The following is a 6,931-nucleotide window of genomic DNA, read 5'->3' as shown; positions in this document are numbered from 1 at the left end:
TCAGATAGAAAGTGTGGAACGCCTTAAACTATGGCCATCCATTCCCGTGCTCATCTGGAAATTAACTCCTCCACATGGCTCAGAGTTCAGCCAAACAACAGACAGGTCTGTGAGGGGGAAATAAAACGAGAGAGTATGCACACCTTAGCATAATTAACCATTTGAGGTCAAATGGTCAGCATTTGCCCAAGGACAATGTTCCGAAGGATTAGCAAAGAAGGGTGTCTGTAAACACAAGAAGTATGATAAGTGATGTTACATTGAGGGGTTGCAGCGAATGAGGTGAAAAAATAGCTATGTATGAATTGTTGAATATGAAACTGATGACCTGCTCTGTAAGCCTTCACCCAATTCACAACGTATTTAAGAAAAGCGAAAGCACATCAAAATAACATATAGCCTGGAGAAAATACAGCAGCAGAAACATCTCAAAATGAGAAGAAACAGCTGCAAACATACATTACTAATGAGACGTGGACTGTACCAAATCTGAATCAAGGAAAAGTGGAAGTGTCAACAATGCAAATTGATGCTTGGATGTCACAGGCATTAGTGAGCTGAAACGGACTGGTACCGCCGTTTGGAATCAGCAAATCACATGATCTACTATGCCGTGAATGACAAACTGAAGAGTGGTACCGTATCTATCATTAAAGAAGAACATTTCAAAATTTATCCTGAAGTTACAATATTGTCAATGATAAGATAATATCCACATGCATTCAATGAAGACCAGTCTATACGACTGTTATTCAAATTTACATGCCAATCCCCGGCACAAAGAGGAAGAAACAAGATTTTTATCAACTTATCAGTATGAAATTGATCAAAGAAGCAATCAAGATGTAATGATAATTACTGGTGATTGGAGTGCAAAAGTTGGAAATAAAAAAATAAGGATCAAGAGTTAAAAAATACAGGCTTAGTGAAAAGACACAATGTCAGCAATGGCAGAACCAAATTCTGCCAGGGCAAGGACTACTTCGTTGCAAACACCATTTTTCCAACTTCAACGGCAGTGATACTCCTGGACCTCACCAAACGGCAGACACAGTATTAAATCGACTGTGGAAAGAGACAAGCGAAAAGCTCGATCATCAGCCAACCCAAGGCCAATGGCAACTGGAGGAGAGACTATCAGCTGCTCTTATGCAAGTTCACTTTGAGCCTGAGAAAATCTTTTAAAAGCCCAAAAGAGCCAAATTGCAACATTAAGTATCTTCTACCTGAATTTAAAGACCATCTCAAGAAAAGATTTGGTGTATTAAACAGTAATGGCCCGAAACTAGACAACTGTGGGATAACATCATATTTGAGAAAAAAGGAAAAGATCATTAAAATGACAGAAAATGAAGAAAAGACCCAAAGGAATGCCATAAGATATGCTACAACTTGCTCTTGAATATAGAGTAACTAAAGCTAATGGAAGAAGACTGCAAAGAATAGGAATTCTAGAACACCTTATTCTGCTCAGGCAGAAGCTGTAAAGACATAGTTCTATGTCTGCAAAGAGGTAGTTCTTTGAACAGAACAAGACAGTAGTGTTTGAGTCAAAATCAAGAAGGGTGTACATCAGGATTATATCCTTTCGCTGCTCTTTATTCACTCAACATGGCGAGCACACAAACTGTGGAAACGGATTATAAAAAAGAATTTGGCATCAGGATTGTAGGAAGACTCATTAACAATCTGATATGCACATAACCTTGCTTGCTGCAAGTTAAGAGGACTTGAAGCACTTATTGATGAAGATCAAAGATTACATACAGCCTTCAACGTGGTTTCGCCTCAACATAAAAAAAAATCAAAATTCTCACAACTGAACCAAAAAGCAAAATCATGAAAAGCTAAGAGAAAAATTGAAGTTGCCGAATTCTCCATGTTACTTGGATCTACAAGCAACACCTATGGAAACAGCAGTCAAGCAATCAAATGACACATCGCATTGGACGCATCTGCTGAAAATAACCTCTGAATGGGTTGAAAAGCAAAAACATCACTTTGAGGCCTGAGGTGTGCCTGATCCAAAATATGGCCTTTTCAATTACCTGGTATACTTGCAAAAATCAGACAATGGGCAATAGAGACTGAAGGGTACTTGATGCCTTTGTCTGGTAAGGAGCCCTGGTGGCGCAGTGGTGACACTTTGGCTGCTAACTGTAAGGTCAGCAGTTTGAAATCACCACCAACAGTCTCTCAAGACAAAGAGGAGCTCTCTACTCCCATAAAAAGTTACAATCTTGGAAACCCGCAGGGGCAGTTCTACTCTATCCAACTGGGTTGCTCTGAGTCGATGAGTCAACTCAATGGCACTGAATTTTGTTTGCTTGTTCTGTGTGTTATAGTGTTGATAAAGAATATTGAATCTAGAGTGAACTGCCAGAAGAACAAACAAATCTGTCTTAGAAGAAGTACAGGCAGAAACTTTCTTACGAGTGAGAATCACAAGACTTCGTCTCATTTACTTGGAGCAAATTTGTTTGTATCTTTCTTATTTTAAATAATTTTTTCAGTAATGTGTCCAAATCAGGATCCAAACAAATGTGATGCAATGCACGTGGAGGTATGTCTTCAGTCTCTTTAAATTGATAGGCACCTACTCCCACTTTTCCCCTTGAAAATCTTTATAGAAAAAACTAGTCATTTATCCAGTAGCATTTACCACGGTTGGATTTTGATGATGCAATGCCATCTTTTGTGGACAAGTATTATAAATATGTCCAGATTACAAAACTCAAAGAAAAATAGATAACAAACCAACAAGGCAAATACAATGTTATTAGCAGAGGAAGGCATTAAACTCTAGAGGGCAGCAAAAGCAATAGAGCAAGTATTCAGAATGGAATGATTGTCTCGGGGTGTAAAGGTTTGAGCCCTCCCCTTGCCATTTACGCGCTCTGTGACCTTAAGCTGTGACTTTTTCCTCTCTGAGACTCAGTTCCACCTATAAAATGGTAATTACTATACATGATTCCATAGTTCAAACCTTAAGGACAGTAAATGACTTTTAATTATTATCTTCTTATTCAAACAGACTCAGACTTTAATTAGTAAATGTAAAAGAAATAGGACCTGCGTGCCAATGCATCTGATTGCTTTTCTCTACATTCCAAACCCAAAACCCATTATTGCAGTCAAGTCAATTCCAACTCATCGAGACACCGTAGGACAGAGTAGAACTGTGCCAAGGATGGCCAAGGCTATAAATCTTTATGAGAGCAGGCTGTCACATCATTCTCCTATAGAGAAACTGCTCATATCAAACCACTGACTTTTCAATTAGCAGCCAACTGCTTTGTCCATGTAGAAATTAAATTATAATTCAACCACATTGATAGTTTCCTTATCTGTTATTCCGCAATCTAATTACTTTTAATATGTGACTTAAACAATATTAACTTTAGTTCTAACATAAATCACTTTAATTTAGTTTAAGTTCAAGAGCGGAAATTTTGTTATAAATTTATAAAGTACAAATTACTGTTTCAAAATACATAAGTAAATGTTAATAAGGTAATTTTGTCTATTAGATGATGCGAAATTCATTCCATTATAAGTATACAAAGTCAAACTGGCTAGTTGGATTAAAGGCTTTATTCAGAATTCATTAATCTGTCATCCTAATAGTCATATTAGCTTGCTTTGTATTTCTGTAAGCATCTGAGCAAAGAAAGAAAAATTAAAGCAAAACAATGCACAATTTTACTCATCTTAAACCTTTCTTTTTTATAGCTATTTTACATTGTTATAAAAAAATGTACTTCATAGGAATTCTCTTTTTTTAATGTACTTTTCTCTCTTCAATGATCAGGAGGGATCATGAGCGGCTTTCTTCTTCATCGGCCCCTTTGTCTTCATGTCTCCCATGCACACACGGTCCCGCCCCATCACACACATGTTCAAATAAATACACCTTTAGTAAAATTTAAGGCAAGCTCCCAGAACAAAGAAAACAGCATACCTATTGAATAACGGCTACTTGTAAAGTCTGAAGTTAGATCCTGACCTTCACCAGTACTTAGAACGTAGCCTCCAATGGAAAGGGGGGTGTGGGTGTGGGGGGGTGTGTGCGCGCGCGCGTGTTCATGCACTGTCTCTCAGTGCCATCAAGTCTCACAGTGGCCCAATAGGACAAAGTAGAACTGCCCCTGAGGGTTCTCCAGACTGCTAACTCTTTACTCAGTCGCAAAGCTCTTCCCACAAAGTGGCTAGTGGATGCGAACTGCTGACCTTATTGTGTGCAGCCCAGCAAGTGATGCACTCCACCACCAGGCGTTCTTGAGTCCACCTGTAATAACTGGTCATTGTCAGTGGTACCAAGATTATTTGAAGTCTTTAAGCCAGCATCTGATCTCATTAAACTTGGCAATTAATTGGGGTCCTTTAATCCATCAAAGATCGGTCACTATGATATGTCATAGGAAAGGCAGTGTAACCCAGTAGCAAAAAGTCCTACATACATAGGGTTTCCAAACTTCACAACTTACATACTAGCTTTGTGACTTGGCCAAGTCATTTTCTCCTCTGCAAAGCAAGTAAGCAACTTCTACCTCTTACATGTCCGTGTGATGATTAAGTGGTATTATTGCTCCTCAAGGAGAATAGCCGATGGTGAAATTCCTGTATGAGTAGCCATATTTGTTGTGTGTGAAGAAATATTTTATGATATGTTCACTCTCCAGGTTCCTTCCCTTTCCTGGTTCTGCAAAGGGAACCAACCCTTTCATATTCCCTCATCTTGATCTTTATTTGTGGCCTAGAAATAATATCCCCCCCAAATAGACCATATTCCTGACCTTTTGCGAGATCATGGCACACCATCCCAAAGTTGAGTGCTTGTGCAGACTAGGCAGGCACAGTTGCGCAGTGGAAGGGAAGCACCACAGCTGTGATAAAGGGCAGCCCCTTCCCCACCAGCCTTGCTTTGTGTGCTTCCCTGCTTCAGCTCGTTGTAGTTACCTAGCAAAATGCTAGATTTTCCAAAAATTTTTGAGGTGCTAGAATTAGAAATTATATGTGACTTCTTTCCATTTTTTAATATTACCGTGACCATAAGGTCAGCAGTTAGAAACCACCAGCTGCTTCACAGGAGAAAGAGGAGGCTTTCTACTCCCATAAAGAGATACAGTCCCGGAAACCCCTGGGAGCAGTTCTACCCTATCATATAGGGTCATGATGAGTCAGAATCAACTCAATGGCCGTGAGTGAGTGAGTACCTAGTTTTAGTTAAAAACAAAACCGTGTGAGCACGATGTGAGCCAAAACTCAACACATCTGCCAGCCACACATTACTTACTCTGTCCTAAATTCACAAAGGTGTGTATGCCCCTGGAGGGCAGAGAAAGAGAATAGTAAAAAAGGGAAAAAGAAAAAAATTCTCCAAAACTGGGAAGGAAAGGGATGTTGGTACATTGAGTGTGGTGGGAGGCTGTGTTCTACTCTGCTAGAGCTTTGGGGAAGCAAGACCCAAGCCACAAATATATCTCTAGAACAAATTCTTAAACCCCTAACTTGGCACAGATTCATCAAACTATACCTAAAGGACCCTATAGGGTTGAACTACAGACAGTTCAGCAGTGACCCAAAGCAGAAAGCCAAAACCTTTGCCACAGAGTCGATAGTGACCGTATAGAACAGGGTTCATCCGGCCCGGCTTGTTTCTGAGACTGGACTATGCATGGAGGCAGATGGTCACATCTCTCTCCAGGGAGGGAAGCAGCTGGTGGCTTCCAATTGGCAATCTTCCAGTGCATATCTGAGCACTGAATCACTGTGCCACTAGGGCTCTTTCCATAGAGACTAGAGAGAGGCCCCCAATTGGCAAGTTTCCCCAATATTTGCGACGTTGTAAGAACCCAGCACCTCTGCACAACACTTCATGAGTGGAGGCAGGGGGACCCAATGTGGGCAGACAACAGAATTTTCAGCTGCCTGATACAATGAAAGATGGAACTGAATTTAAGAGTATAAAGAAATGCAACAATTCTGGCAACCCTCTTTACAAACTTCCTTTAGACTGGGAAGAGATTTGCACTCTAGGGCAAGGCTATGTCGTTGGTGAAGTAAACACATACCAGAGACAGCAGACTTGAGCTTCACTTTAGGGACAGGGAAAGGTATCCATGTCCTAGGACTTCCATGACAGATGACCACAAACTGAAACCCTTTCAGTGTATCCTCCTAGAGTTCAGGAAGCCCCAAGTCTGCCATCAAAGTCTCATCTGTGTTTGTTCCTGCCGAGGGAAGGTCTGAGTGAATAACCATTCAGGCCTCTCGCCAGCTTCTGGGGTTCCCCAAAATCTTTTATGTTCTTCGGCTTTAAGCACACGTTATTCTAATCTCGGGCATCTTCAGTCCATCTTCTTAGTCTTTATGTCCTCTAGTCTCCTTATAAAGACACTGGTGACTGGAGGATTTAATCGTGGGACCCTGTTTCCAGATAAGGTCACATTCTCAGGTTGCAGATAGATAGAAATTTGGGGGAAGGAAACATTGTTCACCCACTATCGAGATAGAATGAGAACTGGTGGCGTAGTGGTTGCACGTTGGGCTGCTAACTGCAATGTCGGCGATGGCAAACCACCACCAGCCACTGAGTGGAACAAAAAGGAGGCTTTCTCACAAGAAGGGATGCAATGGTTTATCAGGGGATGGGGTGGGGAAGGTGAGGGTAGTTAGGGAGCCAATGAATGCAGGAGGGGGAGGGAGCACTAGAACTGATTGTGATGACATATATCCAACTCTTTTAAAGCGTCGTAACTGTGGAAGTATATGACATGTGAATATTATATCGAGAAAATGGCTTTTAAATAAAGAACCCAAATTGACCAATGGTTACCACGGGTGAAGGAGGAAGAATTTCTGCTTAGGGGGCATTGGGCTTCCGTTACTGGTGGTGGAAAAATCTGGAAAATAATGGTTGTACAACACA

The sequence above is a fragment of the Echinops telfairi genome, unplaced genomic scaffold, assembly GCF_000313985.2.
Source record: "Echinops telfairi isolate 266 unplaced genomic scaffold, ASM31398v2 ScPeMD7_7469;HRSCAF=8507_1, whole genome shotgun sequence".
NCBI lineage: Eukaryota > Metazoa > Chordata > Mammalia > Afrosoricida > Tenrecidae > Echinops > Echinops telfairi.
This window is presented reverse-complemented; position numbering follows the sequence as displayed.